The sequence below is a fragment of the Callithrix jacchus genome, chromosome 1 (genome assembly GCF_049354715.1).
Source record: "Callithrix jacchus isolate 240 chromosome 1, calJac240_pri, whole genome shotgun sequence".
Lineage (NCBI taxonomy): Eukaryota > Metazoa > Chordata > Mammalia > Primates > Cebidae > Callithrix > Callithrix jacchus.
The window spans coordinates 198,274,828-198,302,817 of NC_133502.1; the positions used below are offsets into that span (position 1 = coordinate 198,274,828).

At 49.1% G+C, this 27,990-nt stretch overlaps 1 long non-coding RNA gene across 1 annotated transcript; it reads right to left on the reverse strand.

The window, feature by feature from the left end:
• Positions 1–2,889: 2,889 nt before the first annotated feature.
• Positions 2,890–25,014, reverse strand: LOC144579536 (uncharacterized). The gene is made up of 3 exons (XR_013527347.1): positions 24,854–25,014; positions 22,477–22,718; positions 2,890–3,456 (listed from the first exon to the last, which is right to left on the reverse strand). It is a non-coding gene; the product is annotated as an uncharacterized LOC144579536 (long non-coding RNA).
• Positions 25,015–27,990: the final 2,976 nt, after the last annotated feature.

The window sequence follows — 27,990 nt, forward strand, 5'->3', positions numbered from 1 at the left end:
AGAGAGTTTTTAAGAGTGTTAAGGACCACCTGCATTAGTATCTCTGTGAAGGGGAAGATGGGTATTTTCTAAATTCAGGTGCCTAGGCCACCCTCCCTAGCCTTATGAATTAGAATCTCCAGGGTTGGGGCCTGGGCATCTGCATTCTCAGCAGCCCTCCTAGGAGGCTCTGAGCACAGCAGAGTTTGAGGAACACTGCAGCTCTAAAAGTCAACCAGAAAACCAGAGCCAAAACTGTGCCAAGAAGCAAGCTGATGACACCCGATCCGGAGGTCCAGTTCGCTTCAACCCCAGAGCTTGCTCCCTCTCTATCCGTAAGAGTGGCACATCCCAGCACAGCCCTTCCTCACTTGGGTCACTGAAAAGACCCCGAAAACCCTTCCCTGCGTGGTTCAAAGGGACTTGGGCTGCCCTTGGGTCTCCACAGCTGCACCCCAGGAACCTGCTAAATCAGAGAATGATTTGCAAACACAAAGCAAACATCACTCATCCTGTTTGGTGGGTGGGAGAGCTTTTCTTTTCTAAAGAGAAAAAAAAATCCCTGATGATTGACTGCGTTTTTGCATCTTCCAGCCATTTGTTGCCATGTAATATAGACATTTGCCTGTCAACAAAAATGCCGTCAGTTTTACAAACACACTTCTTCTACTGGCTTCATCGGGGGGGAGTGTTTTGACTGGCTTCACTTGTTGAGTGTGTACACTGCTCTGCCCCAACCAGCTGCAATACAGACTCTGGCTGCCCAAAGTTTCTCTTCCCAGCAAGCCTCCCTCCCTTTGGAGCAGCAGAATCCAGCCACCATACTTATTGGATCCATGAAAAGCAGGGGCGGGAGAAAGAACTCAGATTTGGAATTCAATGCTTAGGCAAATAGCTTTCCTTCTCTGGGCCTCAATGGAAATCAGCCTTGAATCTTCCTTGGGAAGATTAAAGAAGATCATAAAAGTCATCACAGTTTCCATCCTGCTCTCTTGGATCACACCTTCTGGGGAAAGCCAGCCACCATGTTGTGAGGATGCTCAAGCAGCCCTGAGGACAGATCATGTGAAGACCAAGAAGAACTGAGGCCCCTGATCAAAAGCCAGCAATGAGTGAGTCGCCTTGGAATTAGAGCTTTCAGCCCTGGTCAGGACTTCAGATAACTGTAGCCCCAGACACCTGACTACAGCAGCAAGAGAAATTCTGAGCCAAATCCATCCAACCAGGCTGCTCCCAAATGCCCTATACGCAGAAATTATGAATGATAATAAATGCTTCTAAGTTACTAAGTCTTAGGATTGATTGGTTTCACAGCAATAGATAACTGCATATCAGATATATACCCAAAGATAAATTATCACCAATATCGATTATTTCTTGTGTGGCAGGTACTATGCTCAATAATTTACATAGGTATCTCATTCCATCTTTACCCCACACTGTGAGGCAGATGCCAGTATGAGATTTGTTTTACACATAAGAAAACTGAGGCTCAGAGAGATTCAGCAACCCACCCAAGGTCACACAGCCTGAAATCGGCAGAGGCAGGATTTGAGCCCAGGTCCCTCTGACCCTAGAACCACAATTCTGAATTACTATACTACACTGCATTCCAGATATCCATATAAATTATTATTATCACTAGCATTAACTTTTAAAGGTGTGCTTTTTCCCAGCAGGAGGACTTAGAAAAAAAGTAAATTGCCTTTGGGCCCTTCAATCCTTCATGTTTAATCAGACAAACTCCAGACCTTCTCTCAGGGACTGAAGTCAGGCAGCTGCAGGTGACTCTGAGGAGGAGGAAGGAGGCACAGAATCCCTGGGTGGGGATTCCCAGGGCAGCGCCACAGGAACAGCCTGTCTGCTGCCTGCCGGGGCTGCAGGAGTTAAAGAGAACCGCCTGACTGCAAGAAAATCTCTCCAACGGTGTTAGAGCAGGGGAAAAAGGCAAAATGATTGTAAATTCCGCCAGGGGAATTCTGCCATGAATCCGGCTCACCTTTCGAAGACCCCCCCTCCTGCTGCCACCCCCCCCGCCCCGCCTGAGAGGATAACTGACCTTTGGAGGGAAATAATGAAAAGAAGAAATTCCTTGGAGAAAATAATGTGTCCGGGCCCCAGTAATGAGATCGGCTCCTTTTATGTTGCCATGGAGACGGCAGTCATTTTATAATACAAAATACATGAATGGGTGCGGGCGGGCGCAGCCTCACCAACGCAGGGGGGGTCATGGGCAGTGTTGGGGGGGCAGATTAGCCTCTTGCAGGCTGTGGTCTGGGGGTCGGGCGAATGGCTGGGGTCAGGGGCCACCGTGCCTCACTTCCCCAGAGAAACAGGCCCGGCTCCTGGGTTCTTCTCAGGCTGGGGTCTTGGGACTCAGAGATGGGCTGGGGGCCTGATGGGTGACAGCAGCCTCCATGACTCCTGGGAGAGGGCAGAGAGCAGGCTCTGGCAATTCATAACTTTAACCACAGGCCCACCTCTCATGGCTGTGCCTGCTATGTAACCTAAGACACGGTTTTTCCGCAGCTGTCCTATGAGGGAGAGGATTATAGCCCTATTTTACAGATCAGGAAACTGAGGCATGGAGAGGTAAATCAACTTGATCAGTGTCACACAATAGGGATTTCAGCCCAGATATGGCTAGAGCTGAAGTTTTGAGTTAACACCTGGGACTCTGGATGTCAACTGGGAGGTTGGTACAAGGGAAATTTACCGGGTGCTGAAAATGTGCTATTTTGTAATGGGTGGAACATACATGTAAAAATGCATTGAGCTGCTCTTTTAAACTCTGTATACTTGACAGTTTGTAAGTCAACTTTTTTTTGAGATGGAGTCTCGCTCTGTCTCCCAGGCTAGAGTGCAGTGGCGCAATCTTAGCTCACTGCAACCTCCTCCTCCCAGGTTCAAGCAATTCTCCTTCCTCAGCCTCCCAGGTAGCTGAGATTAGAGGCACCTGCCACCACGCCTGGTGAATTTTTGTGTTTTTAGTAAGGATGAGGTTTCACCACCTTGGTCAGACTGGTCTCGAACTCTTGACCTTATGGTCCACCTGCCTCAACCTCCCAAAGTGCTGGGATTTCAGGCATGAGACACCACGCCTGGCCACTCTCATTTTTAAAGCTTCAGTGTGCGTGTGTGTCTATTACAACATGAAGTCTCTGCTGTCAGCCATATCTAAACTGAGACCCCAGACCAAGCCCCAGCTTCATGTGTGACCTTGGCAGGTGGCTTCCTCCCCCGGGTTCCCCTGTCCTGTCCTTGCCTGTAAAATGGTGCAATACGGTACCCGTCTCCTAGGGCTGCTCAAGGACGTTATGCACAGGATGGACTGGGTACAGGGCTGGGGCGGGGAAGAACTCAGACATGCTGCCGGATCTTATCTCTCTCCTGATGTGTTTCCAATGTTAACATGATGCTGATGGCGACAGGAAAAGCGGGGGGTGGTAAGAAAACTTGTGACTTCTGGAGAAAGACCTGGAAGAGAGGAGAGAAGGGAAACTGGAGCTGAGAGAGGAAGAAGGGGAAGAGGAGGGAGACAGAGAAGAGAAGGAAGGAAAGGAATGCAGGAAGGGGAAGAGGAGGAAGAGTTCAGTGAGCGGAAAAGAGGCAGCCAGGGAAAAGGTTCAGAGGTAGGAGTCCAGGAGAACCATGCACGTTCCTGCTGTGTGTTCTTGGAGAAAGCGCTGTGTCTCTCTGAGCCAGGGCTTCCACATCTGCAAAAAGATTACCCAAGAGGTCCTTGGAGCACAGAGAAGGTACTCAGGCTGCCGACAAAGAAGAGAGAAAGGAGGCAAGGGCTGGAGGTGGTGGGGCTGCCCTTGCTCAGAGCCTGAATTTAGCTCCACCCCCCAGGCAGTGGCCGCCCCTCTGTCTATTCCTTATCCTTGAAAGCCAGCTCTGAGATCTGCCACCAGCCATGGGAACAGCAGGTCAGTTCCAGCAGAGACCCTCGAAGGGAAATGCAGTGACAGCCCTTAAAATAACAGTCCCGGTCAGCTTTTTATAGGGCTGAGACTGGGCGGGTAGTGCAGGCACGAGTGGCAGGATCTTTGTCTGCGAAGAGAAATTAGGAGAGGCGTGGATGGTGTCTGCAGAGAAGCTGAGGTCTTTTCCAGAGGGAAAGAGTGGAAAAACGAAGTCACACATCACCTGGGGGCTGGCCTACAGCCAGAGCCAAGCTGTGGGCTCTGGGGGCCCCAGGCTCTGCCCAGTGCCCACCTTCTAAAGGTGGCCTACCTATCCCTTTGTCTCTCTGGAACACAGGCTTCACCACCAAGCAATTCCCTAGCCAGCCCTGCTGAGCGCTGCACATCTGTTACCTTATTTAAGCCTCATGATGTATGTTCATCCCCATTGTACAGATGAGAAAACTGAGGCTCAGAGAGATCAAGAAACATGCCTAAGGTCACCCAGTTGGTGAGAGGCCTGGTTGGGATTTGAGCTCACACCTGCCTCACTCAGAAGCCCACACTCCCGACACTGACATTCTCCCTCCTTGCCACCTCCCTGAGAAAAGAGGGACAGTCCACACCCAGCCTACAGCTGCATTAGGACAGGGCACTATCATGCCATGTCCTTGCCGTCGACTCCAAGCCTCTGAAATCCCAAAACTGGACTGGGGAGTCGGGGGTGAAACAGAGCCTAGCCCAGGGTTTGGGAGAAGTAAATGCTCTATTTGAGGGCACTGGTATTTGGACCAATTGGATGCGTCTCAGAAAGATTCCATTTTGTTCGTCGGTAACCCCAAAGAAAAATGTCTTGGGGCAAAAAGGAAATGTCAGAACAGGCCTGCTAGAAGACGACGGAGCAATCTTTCATTCCCGTGTTCTGCTACGTGCTGCCAATGAAGAAGCCGGATAAGTTCAACATGAGACGTTTCCAGCCAAGATCTGTAGAAGCCAGCTTCCAAGCTCAGTTTTGCCACTGACTCTCCGCGCGACATGGGCCTTGGTTTCCCCATCAGCAAATTGAGAACTTAAGAGACCTTTAAGAGTTCTTTCCAGCTGGGCGCGGTGGCTTACGCCTGTAATCCCAGCACTTTGGGAGGCCGAGGCGGGTGGATCACGAGGTTGAGATTGAGGCCAACATGGTGAAACCCCGTCTCTACTAATATACAAAAATTAGCCGGGTGCGGTGGAGTGCGCTTGTAATCCCAGCTACTCAGGAGGCTGAGGCAGGAGAATCGCTTGAACCCGGGAGATGGAGGTTGCAGTGAGCTGAGATTGTGCCACTGAACTCCAGCCTGGTGACAGAGCAAAACTCTGTCTTAAAAAAAATTCCTTTTCATTTTATGAGAACACATGGACACAGGGAAGGGGGTACTACACACTGGGGTCTATTGGGGGGAATAGGGGAGGGACAGCTTGGTGGGGAGCTGGGGAGGGATAGCCTGGGGAGAAATGCCAAATGTGGGTGAAGGGGAGGAAGGCAGCAAAACACACTGCCATGTGTGTACCTATGCAACTATCGTGCATGTTCTGCACATGTACCCCAAAACCTAAAATGCAATTAAAAAAAAAAACAGAAAAATATAAAATAAAATAAAATAATTACTTTTCATTTTAAATGTGTTCATTTCCCATGACACCCTCGAGAGGCCAACCTGTCCCTGTTGTCCCCATTACATGATATGAAAACCAAGGCTTTGGAAGGGCAAAGGGCTAGCCCCTGGTCTCATGGTGGCTTCAAGCGGGACTCAGCCTTAGAGTGCCTGCTTGGACCTCAAAATTCCACTCCTGTGGCTAACTGCCCCCTACGCCATGAGAGCCCAGCACCCTTGCAGAGCAATGGGTCCCTTTCAAGAATCTGGCTCCTCAGCCTGGGGCCCGATGGTGTCACGGAGACATCTAGGGGCAGTCTGGCAACTCCCCTCAGGCTCTGGGTCTCTGAGACACTTCTGGCTCTTTGGCCAGGACCACAGCAAACATCTGTGGGAAGGGAAGGAGGGGAGGAAGGAAGCTGGTGCTTCCAGGGTCTAAGAGACAGAGTCCTGGCCCTGCTCCAGAGAGCCAGGTAAGCACTTCCATGGCAGGTTCTGGAATGTGTCTGAGTCCGTGCATGCATGCACATGGTGTATGCATGTGTACGTGTGTTTGTATAAGCACTGCGTCCATCGTGGGTTGTATGTGCATGCCTGTTGTGTATGCATGTGTCCTTGTGCTGCATCCATGTCTGTGTGTGTGTGTTGGTGTGCACACATGTATCGTGTCTGTGCTTGCTTGTGTGTACATACATGGCTAGGTGTGTGTGTGTATATGTATGTAACAGGGATATATAGCAATAGAGACTGGGCCCGAATCCCAGCCCCACCGCTTCCTGGCTGTGTGACCCTGGACCAGTTGGTATACCTCTCTGGGTCAATAACAATAGCACCCACCCCATCCAGCTCATGAGGCTTTGTGGAGCTAACCCACGAAGACCAATGAACACCAGCCCACAAACACAGCAAAAGCCGCATAACTGGCTGCAATTATTCCTCCTCTTTTCCTGCCGGCCGCGTCTCTGGGTGCTGCGAAGATCCAGCCATCGGGGCCGCCCCCTGTAAATTCAGGAATTGCCTGCCGCAGGAATGCCATATTTCTATCATCTCCCAGACAGCGTCAGCCTTCTCGGAGCTGTTTCCCTTTGGCTCGCAGCCAGGTTTAAGAGTCTTGCGAAAATTCCCAAGACCTTTAGCCGTCTCGCCTTGAGAAGACAGGACTGCTGGGCTGGGGAGAAAATGAGAGGCTACCGAAGGCAGGAAGCAGGCTGCATTCCTGGTCCCAAGGAGGTACGGCTGGCGGGAGGCTCAGAAAGTCCAGGACATTCTTCTCCAAGTTAAAAATATGCAGCACGTCAGCTGCAGCAAAGGCCTCTCTCTGCAACCCAAATCTGTTCCAGAAAGCAGAAAGGTACAGCAGCATTGACTTTTCAAGCCAAGAGGAAAAGAAGGTCATTTGGTCCCAAAACTGAAGGCTCCCAGCCGGCCCATGTCCTCCTCAGCGGTGTTTCTTCCACCAAGTCCACGCATTCTTAGCCACATTCTTCAATGTACAGCTCCCAGATCGGGAGGTTCAAATCGCAGCTCCACCCCTGACTCACTGTGTGTCCTCTGAAGACCTGGTCTACCTCTCTGAACCTCAGTCCTTTCAACTTTAAAATGGGAACAAGAAGAGGTGCCTCTGAGGGTTAACAGAGACGGTGTCCGTGAAGCAGAGCCTGGTCTCCTCCCAAACTCAGGTAGGGCCTACCCCCGGGTGAGCGCTGCCTCTCCTGAAATACACACTTGTTTGAGGGGCAGGGAATGCCCCAGGCTTGGGAGTCGGGAGATCTCAGCTGGGTTTGCTGTGTGGCTTTAGGCAAACCACTGAACTTTTGTGTGTGACATTTCCACTTCCCCACCCATGAAATAAGATGGTTGAACTGGATCAGTAAGTCCACAAAAGAGTTTTAAACACCCCAGTGGCTGGGAGATGGTAGGGCATAAAACATTTTTTTTAATTCTCAAATATTTATTTTAATGTGTATTAAAAATATCGTCATCACTTCCAATTTAGGATGTCATGGATATTGTTGCTAAGGCTGAGGCTAAAATTTTTTTTAATTGAGTTAGTGTAAAGTGGATTTAAGGAAGCGCTGGATTAATAATGGGGGAGAAACTAAGTGGTCATGAAAGACCGAGCCTGGGGGATATTCCACAGAGAAGGTAGCTTCAAACCCTGGCTTCTCTCCTTCTTGGTTTTGATATTATGAGTAAGGGCCTGGCACTATGGTTCATGCACTTCAGGAGGCCAAGGCAGGAGGATCACTCGAGGCCGGGAATTTGAGACCAGCCTGGGCAACATAGTGAGACTGCATCCCTACAAAAAAATTTTTAAATAGCCAGATGGAATGATGTGTGCCTGCAGTCCTGGCTACCCAGGAGGCTGAGGTAGGAGGATCACTAGAGCCCAGAGGTTGGAGGCTGCAGTGAGGACCGCACCACTGCACTCCAGCCTGGGCGACAGAGCTAGACTCTGTCTCCAGAAAAATGAAAAACAAAAAAATAAAATTACGGGTAAGTCATAGCATCTCTGAACCTTAGTTTCCTAGTCAGTGAAACGGGGTAATACAAGTGCCCCCCAAGGCCACAAGGAAGATCTAATGGGAAGATGGCTTGCAAAGCACCTGACAAGATGCCTGGCAAATGGTAGATGCCCAGAGGAGTGAGTGTTACTGCAGAATTTGTATCATAAGCCTGAAGAGTTAATCATCACATCCTGAATTACTATTAATTGTACTATTTTCCAGACACTGTTCCAAGCGCTTTATATGAATACAGCTGTGATCGTTTATGAAGCCCTGATTGTGTAACAGGCCCTTACCGCATTTTATCTCATTTAATAGCTCCGTAGTTCACACAAACAGCTCAATAGTTCACGCTTCCAACAGATGTCTATTGAGCATTGACTTGATTCAAGACGGGGAGGGTTCCAGAGTAAACAAGCCGGGAGAATCCCTGCCTGGGGAGGCCTCAGTGATACAAGGGCTGTTTTACCGCTGCGAGGGCTTGGGGATGAGATGGAAGGCTAGGGCAAGGCAGAGGGCAGATGCCGGCCTGAGTCTGTCCGATTCAAGTATCCAGGCTCTTCCCACAGGAACTCTGCGGCCCTGGGTATGGTCAGAGCATCTTCACACCCAGGCAGCTGCGAAGGAGATTGGAGATGCATCCGTGTAGAATACAAGCACGGGGGCCGACAGTTACTCTCAACTTCGATGCTCCCTCCCTTGACCCCACTGGAGGACATGAGTGTCCAGGAGGCTGAGACAGCCCCAACCACCATCATCTGCAAACAGAGAGATGGGATTACTGTCACCCCTTGCCCATGCAAGGGGGATCACCATGGGACAAAGTGACCCCAAGTGCACGTTAATGAACCACCAATGCTGAACTTGACATACTGGAGGCTCCAACTCATTCCTAAGGATCCTGGACCCTAATTTTGGCCCATAATGGGCTCCAGGTACTGTCCTTCCAAAGGAGTGAGTTGATCACTTACAGAGCACTAAGGGTTGAATGAGATGGGGCTGGGTGTGAGGAAGGATAAGAGGAGGTATGGACACCATGCGGCTCCTGCAAATCGGGCAGCAGGCTTGGCCTTCCTACCTAGACTCTAACTTCCCAGCTCCTTGACATGGACCATAAAACCTGAACCTCAGCTTTGCCATCTGTAAAATGGGGATAACCCTATCAGCCTTGCAGGGTCCCGCAGTGAGCAGGCGGGAGTCATAGTCCAAACCCGGACCCTTGGGCCTAAGCCCTCTGGGACCCACTGCCTCAACCAGAGTCTTCCACCAGGACCAGAAGCAGCAGGGGGAGCGCAGGAGGGAGAGGATTCGGAAGGCTCCAGTCCCCTCCCCGCACTTGGCAGCGCTTCCCCACACGTGACAATGGTGTGAACACAGAGATGGAAGTAACAGCTGGTCTCTGTAAAATGGGGATAACCCTATCAGCCTTGCAGGGTGCCATATGTGTGGAACTGCACACAGGGTGTGCATCACAAGCAGCAGCACAAAAGAGGCCCAGGGTCCTGCTACTGCTTTCCCATGCAGCCTCCATGAGCTGCTCTCCACGGCAGCTCAGTTCTGGGTTCTGTTTCAGCAGCAATGGGCCAAGCAGTCTAGCACAAGTGCTCCTCCTCCAGGAAGTCTTCCTTGACTACCTCTTGTCAGGCTGATTGCTCCTACCTTGAATCTACTGCAGGACTTAGAGCAAAATCACAGGTCATTCCACTGCCTCATCTTCAGGTCGTGGCAGCATTTAGTGGCACACAATGGCCCTGCTCACCTTACAGATGAGGAAACTGAGGCCCAACAATGAAAAACAGGGTCATAGTGGCTCTCTCCACCTCCCTGCTTCTCTGGACTCTGCCTCCCCACCTCTCTAAAGAACAACATAAAGCAAGCAGCCGCTCACTGAAATCAGCCTGAGCCAAGGTACCCCTTGACTTCTCCAGCCAGGAACCCCGAGTCTTGCTCTGGCCGCAGCCCTGGTGGCTCCAGATGGGGGCACCGAGGCAGGTCGGCAGGTTGCCACCTCCTGGCCACTTCTGCAAAATCAAAGCACCAGCAGGAAGGGGGTGACACCATATGTGTGCCAAGCAGACATGCAAGGGTGCCCCTCCGTGTGCACTGCACGTGTGCCTGAGAGCTCACTCACATGCATGTTACAACTTCAGCCACACGTGGCTGTGCACAGGTGAGACTAGGTCACACGTGTGTGCCTGAGAGTGTCCCGCATACATGTGTTTAAGTGTCATATGGCGGTCTTAGAACAATCTCTAAGCTCACAGTAGCACATGGAAGAATCTGAACTAACGCCACACCAGGACCCTGAATGTGCTGCCTTACCACTGCCACCATCACTGACCTCATCTCCACCCGCTCCATCCTGCCTTCCTACCACTCCTCAAGGCCTCGTCCCTCTTTGGGAACATTCTACCCCCAGATCTTCCCATAACTGACCCCTTCTCATCCTTCACTATTTCAATATGGCTTTCAATATGGGGCGGGGAGGTGGGAAGACGTCTCTTTGATGCCCCCCTTGGACCCCCCAAGACGCTTACTATCATACCCCAGGTTATTTCCAGCACAGCTCCTCCCCAGCCTAGATGATTTTCTTCTATGTGGTTTGTTTTGGGCTCACTGAGAGTTTGCCTCCCCCATTAGACAAGACATTCCACGAGGATGTGGACCTCTGCCATTCTCAACACGAGCAAGTGTTGCCTAACAGGACCTGCTGGCGATACACTCATTTGGCTAAACTGTAGAGTGTACACACGTGTGTGCACAGGTGTGTGCCCGTGTGTAGGGCTTGCGTGTGCACTCGTGCGCTGGTGTGTCTGCATGTGTCTGTCTGTGTCCATCTCTGAATGGATGTGTGTCTGTACCCTGTGTGTCTGAGGACGCAGGCGTGTGTATTCGGGGAAGATGTCCCAGAATGGAAGACACTGGCTCGAGTCCAGGAAGCGCCCTGTCCCTTGGGTAGCTTTCCCGGTTCCATCTCTGCAGAGCCTCCAGTGTGGAGAAGAAAAGGTGCCCACGGCTGCTGTGGCTTGAGTGTCTGGGTGCGTCGTTTCATTTCATCTTCCCTACTCTAGAAGACGTGGGTCTTACTACTCACTCACAGACAAGGACCTGGGGAAGGGAAATCTTGCACACAGCCCCGCAGTGAGCAGGCGGGAGTCAGAGTCCAAACCCGGACCCTTGGGCCTAAGCCCTCTGGGACCCACTGCCTCAACCAGAGTCTTCCACCAGAACCAGAAGCAGCAGGGGGAGCGCAGGAGGGAGAGGATTCAGAAGGCTCCAGTCCCCTCCCCGCACTTGGCAGCACTTCCCCACACGTGACAACAGTGTGAACACAGGGATGGAAGTAACAGCTGGTCTCTGCCCCAATCCAGATGTGGGAGAGACAGTTTCTCCCAAAATACTCTCACTGTGAAGTCAGAAACCCTCCCAGTATAAACAAAATGTGCTGCTCGATGCTGGGAAGGAACTGCTCACATCTCCGCCAACCGTCCACCTGCTCCCGAGAGCTCACCCGGGCCCCCCGCCCTCCTGCCGTCCCCTCTGAGGGTCGTCTCCAGCTAAACGTCTCTGGGAAGCCCCTGTTAAAACACAAACCCATTCATCCTGGTAGAACCAATTACAAATGCTCCTTGATTTACGTTGGGACTGCGTCCCGATAAACCCATGGCAAATGGAAAATACTGCAAGTTGAAAATGCATTTAATACACCTAATCTACCCAACAGAGCAGCTTAGCCTAGCCTACCTCCAGCGAGCTCAGAACACTTACATTAGCCTGCAGCCGGGCCACATCATCTAACGCAAAGTCTATTTCATAGCAAAGTGTTGACTACCTCATGTAACTTACTGAACACTGTACTGAAAGTGAAAACCAGAATGATTGTATGGGTACTCAAGGTACAGTTTCTATTGAATATGTATCACTTTCAAACCATCTTTATTCTACGTTTGTGCTTAATTATTGAGACAGGCTCTCACTGTTGCCCAGGCTGGGGTACAGTAGTGCAATCACAACTCAACTCCTGGGCTCACGTGATCCTCCCGCCTCAGCTTCCGGAGTAGCTGGGACTACAGGTGCGGACCAGCATGACTGGCTTTTTGCTCTCAGTTTCTGGTATAGACAGGGTCTCACTATGTTGCCCAGGCTGATTGTAAATTCCTTGGCTCAAGCAATCCTCCCACCTCAACCTCCCAAAGTTCTGGGATTACAGGTGTGAGCCATCACACCCAGCCTCGAACCATCTTAAAACCAAAAATGTATATGTTCAGCCAGGGACCATCTATACACAATTGGGTCTAAACAGAGGATGGGAACAGGTGAGAATGGGACGTGGGACAGACGTGTTTTGACAGGGAAGGGGGCCCAGTAGGTGATTCTAAGTTTTATCTGTCCAGCCTCTTTCCTTGACAGTCCCTAACGCTGCCTTTGTCTCCAAGGGAGAAGTTTCTGGATCCCCACCCGTGTCTTGGTCTGCCCCCTTCTTGTTCATGCCGTTTCACCTGAGATTTTATTCAAAGGGAAGATGTTGCTGCCAAAAAAAACAAAAGTTGAGGAGGAAGATAAAGTCTCGAAAACCACTGATCCAACTTAACCCAAATGCTGGACAGGAAACCAAGACCCAGGAAGGAGATGTGACCTGCTGAAAGGTAAACAGTGGATGTGAATAAAGTGGGGCGGCATTCGGGTCCCCCATCTGTGAATAAAGTGGGGTGGCATTCAGGTCCCCCATCTGTGAATAAAGTAGGGCGGCATTAGGGTCCCCCATCTGTGAATAAAGTAGGGCAGCATTCGGGTCCCCCATCTGCTGAGCCACTGGTGTCGGGCCCTCGGATAGGGGGTGGAAGGGACTCTGGGTTCTACAAGGTCCAGGAGGGACAGGGACTTCAGAAGGACAAGGCGTCCTGGACACAAGCCCCCCTCCTGGCCTAGGGTCAGGTGAGAGATGGGAGAGAAATGACGGGGATGTCGAGGGAGTTTTGGGAGACAAGCAGGCCCATCGGTCATCGTGGTCACCCAGCCTTCTGCCTGGAGTCAAAGACAAATCCATGAGGGTGGGAATATCTATCGGGGTGGGCACGCTGGGATCTGTTTCCTCATCCCAAGAAGGCTTCCTCACCACTCAAGCCTGTCCAGGTTCCCCGGGAGAGACTAAGCCTTGTCATCATTGAAATAGACACAGTGAGGCTCTAGACACTCTAGCTGAGCATGTCCACAGGAGGAGGATTAAGGCTTGGGCAGGATTTGAATTCATACAGCCCAGCCACAGAGCCCGAGTTTGAACTCCACCCTAGATAGCTGGGAAGAGGATCTCACGGCTAAAGCCAGAAGGAAAACACAGGAGCTCTTGTGAGCCCAGGGTGCTTGAAAACACCCTCATCGATGGGTTTTCAGCCAAGAGACCCGCTTAGACAGGAGACAGGAGCAGCTGCTGTGTTCAAAAAGCATGAAAAAGGCCAAAAGTCGGTGGGCTCCGAGTGGGGCGTGGATCCAGCGTCGCCCCAGCAACCCTGGACAACAGCCTCATAAACAGGAGGGGCCCAGGAAGAGGCAGCCGGGGAAGGGCCCTTCCCAGCCAGCCCCAGGATCCAGGGGTGCCTGGCAGAACCAGAGAGCTTCGAGGAGCCAGAAATCAGTGTGATGTGAGGTGGGAGCGAGGAAGACCGAAGGCAAACAGGCTCACAGCCATCAGGCTTGGGGCAATTCCATAGCAGGGGAACCTGGAGAGCAGCCAGCCCATAGTCACGGACACCTGGAGCTGGGAGGGGCTTTGAAAGTCTCCCAGGCCAACCCCATCATTGATGCCAGGGGCCCTGTCAAGGAGTTGTCTAGGATCTGCTTGCACACTTCCAAGGACGGGGAGCTCATTCCCCATTTTAGGTACAGACTAATGTGCTGTCTTTCCATGGAGCTTAATCGGCTTTCCACTCATTTCTCCACCCCTTGGACCCCACTAACCAAAGCCTGAAAAATTCCCAAGTCCCATTTATACTGTTTTCTATTTGTCTATGCCTTCATTAAAAAAATACAAACACCATGAGAACTGCATGAGTGTTTTCACTGGAACACTCTTCCCTACTTCCTAGAACAGTGCCTGGCTCGTGATAGAATAGATTCTCAATGCATATTTACTGAATGAATGAATAAATGAATGAATGAGGTTGGGGTGAACAGACAGGGAGCATTCCTCCTTAGGTATTTAGGTGTTTTAGCTAAAGTGCCCAAGCTACACTGGTTCGAGAAAGAGTAATTTACCCAGGGCAGACAAAGACACTCAGAGAAGGGATGCCTAGGTGTGAGTTCCGAGGTAAGCCAAGGACCAGGTGAGAGGGAAGAACCATGGAGGCAGGCAGAGGCCAGGAGGGCTGAGTGTGTGGTCCAGGACCAAGACTGTGGATCAAGTGAGAAATCAGGGTCTCTTGTTATGCCTTCAGGGGGCCATCATGATCCTAAGAGCTTCATGAAGCCAGATGCATGGCCCTTCAAGGTGAGCGAGAAAGACCCTGCAGGATCAGGGATAATAATCTCCCTCCCAAAAATACAGCAACCTTGTGGTTCCTCACAGCATCCTTCAAGGGCAGATATAAACCCAGTTTGCAGATGAGGATGCTGAGGCCCAGGAAGCAGCGAAGGCCGAACTGGAACACGGGTCTTCTTCCCCCATGCCATGTTTCCCTCCCCTCCTCTCCTCCATATTCCTCCAGAGGGCAGAGGAGGCAGGAAGAAGCTGGAAGCACCCTGGCCCTTTGGCAAAGATACCTGGGGCTGCCAAGTTGGCAGGCTGAGGCCAGAATGTAAGGGGAAAGTTTGAGCTCCCTCCTGCATAGGTAGGACGCCACTGGCGGCCTTCCAGAAGCAACAAAGAGCGGTGGATTAAAGCAGTGGCTGAAGCTCAGTCACCTGCTCCTTTCTTGCTGTGTAACCTGATAAGTAAACAAGTCTCTCTGAGCCCCCCTTTTCTCATCTGCAAAATGCCAATCATCAGAGCAGCTGCCCATGGGGTTGGTGTGGACACAGTGAGAGATATGTAAGCCACAGCCCCTTGCATACAGTAAGTGCTCAAAAAATGTTGGTTACTCTTTTTCTTTTTTTTTCACTTTGATTGTCTGTTTGTTTGTTTTGTTTTGTTTTGAGACAAAGAGTCTCACTCTGTCACCAGGCTGGAGTGCAGTAGTCTGATCTCACTCACTGCATCCTCCACCTCCCAGGTTCATGTCATTCTCCTGCCTCAGCCTCTCAAGTAATTGGGATTACAGGCACGCACCACCATGCCCAGCTAATTTTTATATTTTTAGTAAAGACAGGGTTTCGCCATGTTGGCCAGGCTGGTCTCAAACTCCTGACCTCAGGTGATCTCGGCCTCCCAAAGCGCTGGGATTACAGGCGTGAACCACCACACCTGGTCAACATTGGTTATTCTTATCAGATCTCAAGAAGTGGCATCTCTCCAGCCTCTCATCACAAATTGGGTCCTCTAAAGGGAGCCTTGTCTTCAACCTTCAGCAGCCCTCCCTATACCACGGGCACATTTGGGTAGGCGTGTGTCGAGGATGTGGCTGCCTGTTGCTGCACCCCAAGAGTCTTAAGCCAGCGTCAGCAGGGCAAGGTAAACCAACTCACTGTAATCTTCATGACTGCTCGTTAATTCTTCTCTCAGGGACATCTTTTTCCCAGCGTTCTGCCAACTACCTGTCCTGCGATATTTCCTTAGAGTTAAAGGAGGAGCTGCTGGTTTACTAATTTTGGATTTGTTCACACCCAGGACTGGAGAAAGATAGAAGTCCTCGGAAATCATGGCTCACTCTCAGAATTTATCCATCCCTCTAGTCTTCCACTCATCCATCCACCCACTCTCCCATCTACCCACCCTTCCTCCCACCAACCTATCCCTCACCCATCCACCCACCCACACACCCATCTATCCATTTCTTCCTCCATTTCACCGATATTCATTGAGCACCTTCTCTGCGACAGACCACGTGCCTTGTACTGGAGGATACAGGAGTGGACTAGATAGACACGACTCTGCTTTTGTGGAATTCACAGCACAGATATCAACTGAATAGTCAGCTGAATAAATGCATCTCACCTTCTAACTCTTTCCCCACTCTGAAGGCAGAGAGAGCCTTGGAAAACCCAAATCTCTGGTTCCCATTAGCCTGGAAACAATGACCCCCGCTAGACTGGGAAGAAAATACACTCTCCATCATCACTGCTGGAGTTGTAAAGTGTTATAGCCTTTTAGAAAAGCGATCTTGCTACACCTCTGAAAATGTAAAATCTACCTTATGCCCTAGCAATCCCCCTTTTGGGGATCTCTCCCACAGAAACAAACGCACAGCACTTAAAGCCATGTGCTCAAAAATGTTTCCCGAAACATCATTCGAAGAAGCAAAAGAAGAGGAAAGGCAATGCCCAACAGATGCCCTCAGTCAGGGAATGGTGGAAGCATCAGGGCACACCCATGCCATGGAGCATTACACAGCCCAGGACAGGAGGGAATAGGGTTGTACCACTCAGCTCAGGAGATTACCCGGAGATGTCTGGCATGGGAAAAGCACTATGGAGAAATCCTGTGCAATGTGATCCTGTTGTTGTGAAAGGAACATCAATCACGATGCTTCACACATGTGATGACATGAGTATGGGGAGAATTATGACAATTCTGGGAGAATTCAGACTAGGGAGTTAACTGGGCTGACCTGGCTTGGGGGGTGGTCTGCACTGGGAGGAAGACGTGGAGGAAGCCAAAGAGAAAGAAAAAAAAGGAAGCAAAACTGTCAGCACTGAAGAAACACATAAGTGACATGACATTTGTGCAGGTATATAAAATTACATATGTGGTATCTTCGTTTGCACTGCCATAACAGAATACTAGAGACTAGGTAATTTATACAGAAAAGAAATGCATTTGGCTCACGGTTCTGGGGGCTGGGCAGTCCAAGATCAAGGAGTTACATCTGCAGGGACTTCCTGTTCCATCACCCCATGGTGAAAGGCAGGAGGCCAGAAAAAAAAAAAAAGTATGTGCAAGAGAGAGACAGCAGGAGCCAGACTTACTTTTATAACAAATCCACTCTCACCATATGAAGCCATTCCCCACGATAGCGATATTAATCCATTTATGAGAAGAGAACCCTCACAACCTAATCACCTCTTAAAGGTCCCACCTCTTAACACTGTTATATTGAGGAGTAAGTTTTTAACTCACAAACTTTGGGGGGGCACATTCAACCCCATAGCACATGAGTAGTGTATAAAGGAATTAAACCCCCCAAAAATGTCAGAAAAAACCTTAATCTGATTGTACCTCCCCACGTGCTACCCCAACTCCTCTCTTCGGTCACCCTGGCCTCACTAACTGCAATACTGACCCTCCTTCTTGTTACCAACATGTCATAATTTCCTAAACAAACCCAGATTCCATGTGCTGTTCCTCTGCCAGGGATGCCCTTTTTTGCTGCTATATACATCATGGCCTCTTTTTCAGGTTCCCTGAGAGATGTTCCTCAACCCTGAATACTAAGCATGAGCTGACACTGATGGGTGCCTACTGTGTGCCAGGCATGAGGTGGGCTTCAATCTCACACTGGCCTTGGGTTTCTCTTCTCTGCTCTGCTACCCAATATTTGTACCAAGCACAACCACCTCCATCCAACTTTGGCTCTTCTTCTGGAATCTCAGCTGCATTGATTCATTCCAGTTTACAGAGGAAGAGACTGAGGTTGAGTGGCAAAATATAGCACCCAAAATCACACAGCTAATGAGGCAGGATTTGAATCCAAGGCTGATCTGAGTCCTGGCCTTCTCCTCCCTATTCCAGGCTGCTCCCGGAGAGGTAAAACAAGCTGTGAACTGGAATCAGTAATGCAGTTGAGGATTAGTATCTCCCTTTCAGGTGAGTTTGTTGCTCAGCTGCACACTCTGGAGTGAAGGGTAAGGATTGCAGCAGCTGTCACAGAGCCCCTGATATGGTCAAGACCTCTCAGACCTTCCAGCTAGGGAGATACCCTTGGCCCAGCTCCCAGTCTATGGCCATCACCACTGCTCACCTAATATTTACCCAACTCATTAAACACCTTCTTCCTGATACCTTCCTGGCCCCCCTGCCTCCTATGTCAAACAAGTGCAAACACCAGAGCTTCCAGAAAAGGTACATAAATCACCGGGTCTAGCAAAGAACTACTATGTCCATCTCACCTCTGGGAAGCAGTGGCTGGGCCCTGCCAGACTTTAACCAGATGTTCCCATTTTTGGGCTCTGGCCTGGTATTTACACCAGAAGTTTCCCCCAGGGTTTGAGGACAAAGGTTGCATCAACATAGCCTTACCATTCAGAACCTCACCAAAACAGGCAGGGCTAGGAGTCACAGGAGATAAAAGGAAATTGGAGCCCACTAACATCTCCAAGTGGGTGAGTGATCCAAGCCCAGAAAGGGGGAAGACTTTGCCTGAGGTTGCACAGTAATTTAATCAAAAGAACTGGCATTCCTCAGTAACACAGGAGGTGTTCGCTCAACAACAAAGTCACCATCATCATCATCACCATCACCATCATCACCATCACCATCACTATCATCATCATCACCATCATTATCACCATCACCATCACCATCACCATCATCACCATCACCATCATCATCACCATCACCATTACCACCATCTCCATCATCATCACCATCATCATCATACCATCACCACCATCATCACCATCACCATCATCATCACCATCACCATCACCACCATCTCCATCATTACCATCATCATCACCATCACCATCATCACCATCATCATTACCATCACCATCACCACCATCTCCATCATCACCATCACCATCATCACCATCACCATCATCATCACCATCATAATCACCATCATCACTATCATCATCACCATCATCATCACCATCACCACCATCTCCATCATCACCATCATCATCATTACCATCACCATCATCACCATCATCATCACCATCATCACCATCATCACCATCACCACCATCACTATCATCACCATCATCATCACCATCACCATCACCACCATCACCACATCACCATCATCATGACCATCACCATCATCACCATCATCATCACCATCATCACCATCATCACCATCACCACCATCACTATCATCACCATCATCATCACCATCACCATCACCACCATCACCACATCACCATCATCATGACCATCACCATCATCACCATCACCATCACCACCATCACCATCACCATCATCACCATCACCACCATCTCCATCATCACCATCATTATCACCATCACCATCATCACCATCACCATCATCATCACCATCACCATCACCACCATCTCCATCATCACCATCATCATCACTATCACCATCATCACCATCATCATTACCATCACCATCACCACCATCTCCATCATCACCACCATCTCCATCATCACCATCATCATCACCATCACCATCATCATCACCATCACCATCATCATCACCATCACCATCACCACCATCTCCATCATCACCATCATCATCACTATCACCATCATCACCATCATCATTACCATCACCATCACCACCATCTCCATCATCATCACCATCACCATCATCACCATCATCACCATCACCATCATCATCACCATCATCATCACCATCATCACTATCACCATCACCATCATCACCATCACCATCACCACCATCTCCATCACCATCATCATCATCACCATGACCATCATCACCATCACCATCATCACCATCATCACCATCATCACCATCACCACCATCACTATCATCACCATCATCATCACCATCACCATCACCACCATCACCACATCACCATCATCATGACCATCACCATCATCACCATCACCACCATCACCATCATCACCATCACCACCATCTCCATCATCACCATCATCATCACCATCACCATCATCACCATCACCATCATCACCACCATCTCCATCATCACCATCATCATCATCACCATCACCATCATCACCATCATCACCATCACCATCACTATCATCATCACCATCATTATCACCATCACCATCTCCATCATCATCACCATCACCATCACCACCATCTCCATCATCACCACCATCACCATCATCACCATCACCATCATCATCATACCATCACCACCATCATCACCATCACCATCATCATCACCATCACCATCATCATACCATCATCACTATCACCATCACCATCATCATCACCATCACCATCATCACTATCACCATCACCATCATCATCACCATCACCATCATCATCACCATCACCATCACCACCATCTCCATCACCATCATCATCACCATCACCATCATCACCATCATCATCACCATCACCACCATCACCATCATCACCATCATCATCACCATCACCATCACCACCATCACCACATCACCATCATCATGACCATCACCATCATCACCATCACCATCACCACCATCACCATCACCATCATCACCATCACCACCATCTCCATCATCACCATCATTATCACCATCACCATCATCACCATCACCGTCATCACCATCACCGTCATCACCATAATCATCACCATCACCATCATCGCCATCACCATCATCATGACCATCACCATCATCACCATCATCACCATCATCATCATCACCATCATCACCATCATCATCACCATCATCACTATCATCACCATCATTACCATCATCATCATCATCATCACATCATCACCATCATCATCATCGTTTGTAACCACCCACCCTGGAGGCCATGCTGAGCCCTCAGGACGATGCTAAGCACTTCACATGAGCTCCTGATACACTTTGGACATTCATCCACTCTCACTATTTCTGCCCCTTCAAATAAATCCTTCCCCCACTATTTGTCCACCTTTTTTTAACTTTTGGGGACACTTTCTTAACCTTGATGTCATCTGAAGCAATAACATCCACGAAAGTGCTGACAGGATGTGGCTCATTCTATTTGTGTCCAATATACACTAGAACAAATACATGAAAATAGAAAGTTTGCTCATCTCTTGCCCCTTCTGCTGATCAAATTCACACCACCCCTTGGTAAATGCTGTGTCCTCTGGTTTAACCTTCAGGATGACCTTTCACATTCAGGAAGCTGTACCCTTTCACCGACCAGGTGAACTGAGGCTTGGAGGGGTAAAGTAGCTTGGTCAACCAGCCCTAGAGCAGCAGAGCCAGAATTCAGACTAGGGCTTGTGTGATGCCAGGACTTGGTTCAAAACTCCTCCTTCTGCTGACTCTTTGAGTCAAATGTGCCAGGAAACTTTTAGCTCTACCCAGCAACTAAAAAATAGCAGAGGTGAAAGGGACCACCCAAATAGAAGTGCACCCATTGTACAGATCCAAAAACTGAAGTCATGATGGCTGAAGTGTAAAATCTCAAGTGGGCCGAGATCCAGACCAGTGAGAGGCAGACCGAGGTAGCCCAGGAGGTAAACAATGGGCCTCCCTCACCATCGGAAATTCTGGAATCACCATGGCACCCTTTTGGACTCTTAGCTATCCCACCACAGACCTTGGCATGACCCATCTTCTACTGGTATAATCCTCACCCCAATCTGCCTACCTCCACTCAACTTAAATGTACCCTCCTCTGCAAGACCCCCCTCTCCAGATAGGACTCCCTGCTTTTCCCTTGTATCCCAGACTTTTTATTTTTTCTCTTTATAGCCCTTCAACACAATTAATAATCATGACTTCATTGGTGGATTGATTTGATTAATGTCTGCCACTGAACTGTGGGCTCCAGAGGGGCAAAGGCCCTGTCTTCCCAGTGCCCTGCTGTTTACCAGAGCCAGACACAAGGTCAGGGCTGAGTAAATATTTGTTGAATGAATGAATGTGTGGATGAATGAAAATATGCCTTGAAGGCTAGGACCTTATAAGACTTACCTAACTCTTAGCACCCAGCACAGTGCATAACACCTAGGAGCTTTCAAGAAGGTCACCAGGTAGAGGGGAGAGGAGGGAGGGAGGACGAGACGCAGAGAAAGGAAGAGGGAGGGAAGGATAGGAGAGAGAGAAGGAAGAAGAGAAGGAAAAAGAGAAATAATGAACTTCCACATTTTAAAACAAAAAAGACTTAGACCCAGAGGGGAAAAAAGAGGTTCCAAGGACACGCAGCAAGACAGCCTCCAGGTCCCCAAGTATCACAGCCTCTCGGTACAAGTCCATTTGTCCACCTGCACTCTCATCTTCTGTGCAGACACGAGGCAGGCCTGCACCGGCCTTGAGCTAGGGCGTCCGGAGCTGGGGAAGGCGCAGGGCAGGCAGCCAGCCCCCTTGCCGGGTGTCCCCAGGGTCTGGACCTCTCAGAAGCTGGATGATTGTAAGCCAGAGGACTTCTGGCTCTCCCTCCTGTGGGCCACAAGGTTCCAGAAGGAAAACAGGCCCTTCTCTTCATCTCACTAAAGTTCAGTTTCCCCACCTGGAAAATGGGGGTTATAAGCGTACCCGCCTCCTACGGCTGCTGTCTGGATCCAGTAAGATGATCCATGAAACACACTCCGCATCAGGCCTGCCAAGGCGCAGAGGTCAGAGGATACCCACTCATTATCATCATTATTTGTGTCTGTGTCCGTCGTGAATGTAATTCCATGTGCCGTTCCTTTGAATTGTGTGACATTCTTCCTTATCCTCCTCTCCCATCTTATCTGCAGCTTGCAGCTTCCACAGCCCCACTGGTCAAGCTGGGTCTGGAGACAAATGGTGCAGGGGTTACCTGGAGGCATCAGTGACCGTCAAACTCTCAGATCCCAAGCTGCAGCCAGAGACGGGGACCCACAAATGTCAGGGGCAGTGGGGAGGGCTCCTTCTGAGCCAACAAAACCACCATGCACCCCCACAGGAAACTGCGACCCAGGGCTCTCAGGTCCTCAGGGGAAGCAAGAGGGCAAGCTCACAGGGGTGTCCAATATTTTGGCTTCCCAGAGCCACATTGGAAGAAGAAGAATTGTCTTGGGCCACACATAAAATATATTAACATGATAGCTGATGAGCTAAAAAAAAAAAAACGGTCGGGTGGGGGCTCAAAAAATCTCATAGTTTTGTAAGAAAGTTTACAAATTTGTGTTGGGCCGCATTCAAAGTCGTCCTGGGCTACAGGCAGCCTGCGGGCCATGGGTTGGGCAAGCTTGCTCTAGAGGCCGACCCAAGATCAGATTCCAACCTGTCCTCCCTGAGTCTCAGTTTCCTCATCTATAAAATGGGGCTGGTGGCAGTACGTGGGTCACAGAGCTCACTGCAATTCACCATGCTATTTGTGCTCACATGGGGTAAGGGGGAGCAAATGCTTCACATGGAGCTCATATGCTCAGTCAGAGAGACATGAGAACAGGCTGGGCATGGTGGATCATCCCTCTAATCCCAGCACTTTGGGAGGCTGAGGTGGGTGGATCACTTGAGGTCAGGATTTTGAGGCCAGCCTGGCCAACATGGCAAAACCCCATCTCTATGAAAAATACAAAAATCAGTCAGGCATGGTGGTGTGCACCTGTAGTCTAAGCTACTTAGGAGGCTGAGGCAGGAGAATCATTTGAACCCGGAGGCTGAGGTTGCAGTGAGCTGAGATGGTGCCACTGCACTCCAGCCTAGGCAACAGAGCGAGATTATGGCCTATATGGTGGATTTGGGGAAAGGGGCCATGAAGGGAGAGGAAACCAGGGCCCTCAGAACTTGCAGGAATTTTCATCATATCTTTAGATTCAAAGTCCACACTGTGGTGGGAAAAGATTGGTTCCCCCTGGGAACAACTGCAACATCCCCATAAATCACATCCAGCTACATGGAGCCAGCAGAGTCAGGAATGCCTTCCCCATCCTTCTAATTTCCACCAAGTGGCCTCCCAGGCCCCCTGCTCAACGTAGTGCTCAGATTCCAGTGCTGAGAGTGGTGGGGCCCAGCCAGCTCTGGAATGCAAGCTGTAGAGAGCTGGGATCCTTCCAGAGCCGAATGTCTGATCCTCCTTACCTCCCGCATCAGACAGAAAAACCAGAAGCCTCAAGCACAGCCACCCAGAGAGACTGATTTCCCTCCCGTAGTGTCTCCTATTCCCAGCAAACAGCTCTCCATGGGCCCTGCTCCTCTCTTGCTTGAGAATTTGTCATGGCTGCCAGCTGTAATCCAATTCCTCACTGACATTCAAGGCTCTTCACAGTGGGCCTCTTCTGCTTTTCGTGTCCTTTCCTCAAACCCCCACCCTCTCACCACCCACAGGCTGCCTACTTAGCCACACCAGTCTTCCCCAAATGCCTTCCTGTCTTTTCACCTTAAGGCCGTCTCCACTTGCTGCTCCCTCTGCCTGGAATCCCATTCGCTTTCTCTTTCTCTCTCTGGAAAACTCCTATTAATCCTTCAGGGTCCACTTCAAATGGTCCTTCTTAGTAAAACTGACCTGGAGTCAGCCTTCCCTGCTCTGTGTGAGCCAGCACCTAATTCATACAACTGTGGACACACGCACACACGCACCCCTGTCATTACCTTAATGTCACAGCAAAGCAAGCCCCTTGGAAATCATCTAATCCTGGTCCTAGTTTTTAGTGACAGAATCCTGTGTTCAAACAAAATTCTGAAATGAAATTCCAAAGTATAAAATGGACAAATGTAGGTTGGCTGTACATAAAGTACAAGGAGAGAACTGCAACAGATGAGATTCTTTGCCTCAAAAGTTACAGAAAGTCAACTGGAAGTTGCTGAAGCAAAAAAAAAAAAAAAAAAAAAAGAGGAATTTATAGGCTCATCTAACAGGAAAGCTCAAGACATCAAACTGAGCTGGACTCAGGAGCTAAGACAACGACATCAGGAATCTGCCTTGTGTCTTGGCTCCCCTCACCTTTGCATTGGCTTCACTCTCATACATTCTCTTTCCAAATCATGACCAATATGGCCCCCAAAGCTCTAGCCTCCCGTCCTCCCTGCTCAGACATCCCAAAGGAAAGAGTCTCATTCCAGACAGTTCCAGCAGTGGTGCCAGGGAAAAGGTTCATCAGCTCTGATGGCTCGGGCTTGAGTCATGTGATTGTTCCAAACCAATCACAGTTGCCAGGGCAATGTGCTGATCTCATTGGCCAATCCGGAGTCCTGTGACACCCTCTGGCGTCAAGGATGAAATAATCCCTTCAGAACCATGTGGACTAATGACAAGGAAAGAAAGATTCCCCAAGGTAAAGTCAGGGTGATAGCACCCAAAAAGGGAATCTTGGTGGATCCCCAAAACTCATGCCCACTCTGCTGAAACCTCACCCCACCTGCCTCTCTTTCAACCCTCATAACATTTTCTGAAGCCATAGGGTTCTGCAGGTCATGGCTTGAAAACTACTCATCTAGTCCTGTTTAATAGAAGAAAAGTAAAGGCCCAGAGAGGGAAAGCACCTCCCCAAAAGTCACACAGCACGCTCCATCATCAAGCTCCCAATTCCTTGAAAGCACCTATGCCTCATTGATGAGTCTCTCTCCCGCTGGGTCTGTAGCATCTCCATTACCAGGTTTGGCTGAAAGGATTTGTCAGTTGTCAGCCTGCTTGTCTAACTAAATTAATGTTTTACATTTCTCTTCCAGTTTGCAAACTTTTTAAAAATTAATCCCATCATTTCAACAAGTGTAACAACTAAATTATCATCTTTACATGATTAAGGAGCCTGCCGCGTCTTCTCTTGGCAAACACTGCATGCACATAATTTTACTAAATGTAATAAACCAACCATAGAACTATTAATTTTGCCACGGTATTCATAACAATTAGAAACGCATGAACCTTAAAATGATAAAAACTGAATGGAATACTGAAATTGCAGGAAATCCCCAATCCTCTCACTGCAGGCTGAAGACAATGTCATGAGATGCAGATTAAGGTCGAGAAACAGAAATTGGATGTCGTTTGCCTCTTAGCTCTATTGTAGTACACCCAGAATGAGACAGATCAAGATGGGAGCACTTGGCTGACTCAATGAAGCTTTCCCCTAAATCTAGACATCTATGAGGAACAAAGCATCAGGAAAAATTCTCTGTGTTTTCAGAGCTTGAGGAGCCTCTAAGAGTTTCTAGTCCTGGAATAACAAATACGTGGCAAAAGTACCACCATCCCACTTCCCACACCTGTGGCAGACATTATTAATTCATCACAGCACTCTTTGCTGCCGAGTTCAGACAGCTTGACAATCTCAACACAGACCTCCAAGACAGGCACTACCAATCAATCATGAGATGATCTTATTTGTCATTCCAGATTTGGCCCAATCTTGCAAGTTTACAGGAAGAGAAACTTGGCTGCGGAGAGGAAAATGACTTGCTCAAAGTCAAACAGAGATTCAGGACAGAGTTGAAGGTAGAAGCTGGGATGCTGTGGCTTTATTACAACAGGTCAGGAGACTGTACGGTCACCAACAGACATTTTTTCTCTCAACCTCCTAAAAAGGAAGCCAACTCCACAGACCCCTAGCAGGTCAGATACCCTCATGATGCCCTCTTCTCTTCCTCCCCCCAGCATCTTTTATCAAATTTACCTAGGTCTTTTCTTTCCTGCATTAACAGTGGAACTACACGTAGCTGCAACTTTCCTAGAGAAGAATTTGGCAGCTTGTATCAAATGCCTTAAACATCAATTCTCTTGCTTGAAATATACACAATTTATCTCAAAAACATAAAGGACAAATGCCCAGAAAGAATGTTCATCGTGGTATTGGAAGGAAAAATATCACAAACAGCCTAGTACTTTATTCTAAACATTATAAAATAAGATTTGTATTAACACAAAAGATGATGACAGTCTTTTTTAGCAAGAAGTACAGTTTTTTTAAACAGTATATGTAGTTTGGTGTCACTTTTGTAAAGAATAAATATTGACAGACATATGCACAGCCAGAGTTGCCATACACAGTTGCCCAGGCTATGAAACAGATTACTACAGCCAGGCAGAATTCAACATGTATGACAGTTTCCAGAGCTGGGCAATGCAACAACCCTGCATATAGCTTAAAAGAATTGACACGTTATTTACCAAATAGTAATAGTGGCTATGGGGGAGTGGGAGGGTGAGTGTTTAATTCTTGCCCTAATTTTCTAGCATTTCTATAATGAACATGGCTCACTTGTGTAAACATATAAAATAGCCCTGTCAAAGCACTTTCCTGATTATAATCTAATTTATACATACCCTGGCTTACTTTGAGGTGTGTGTGTGCGTGCGTGTATGCATGCGTGTGTTATGATATTAACCAAGAATTGATGGAGGACTTACGAGTCCCAGGCACTGTGCTAGGGATACAGCCCCAGCCTTCATGAGTTTCAAATCTAACAAGACCCCATGAAGGCATCCTTTGGGATGTTCTGTAAGGTATATTACGGGAAGCCTGGCCTTCCCAACAGATCAAGCACCTGCGGGAAGATACTGTGCCTTGTCAATATCCTTAGACTACAGAACTGATGCCCAGACACACGGCAATGGGGGCTGGGACCAGCTACTTTCCAGCATACCCCTGCGGTGAGAACACTGCGCCTTAGTCTCCAGAAGATCCATGACACTCAGAATTTAATCCTTGAGATCTTTGAAGCCAGCACACCTGGGTTGGAATCCAGACCACTGAACCTCCACTTCCTTGTCTGTGAAATGGAGAGAATCACAGATCTCTAACTCCTGAAGATTAAGTGAAGTAAGACGCACCGTGCACAAGGCCTGTCTTAGAGGAAATGTTCAACTGACGGTAGAGATGATCATGTATTTTTATGATAATCGTGTCTGAGCCCCAGCTGATGAAGGGTCTAGACAGAAGCCCCATTCAGCCCTTCTGGACAGGCCTGGAAGAGGATTAGAAAGAAAGCAATTTTCCAAGCTGGAGATCTCCAGGTGCCCTGGCCATGGACAGCAGAGCTGGCCCAGGGGACAGGGGTAGCCGCTGGCAAGAGAAGTGACAGAACTTTGTAAGGTTCACTTCTCTTGCTCCCCCTCTCTCCACTTCAGGCCCCCAAGCATTC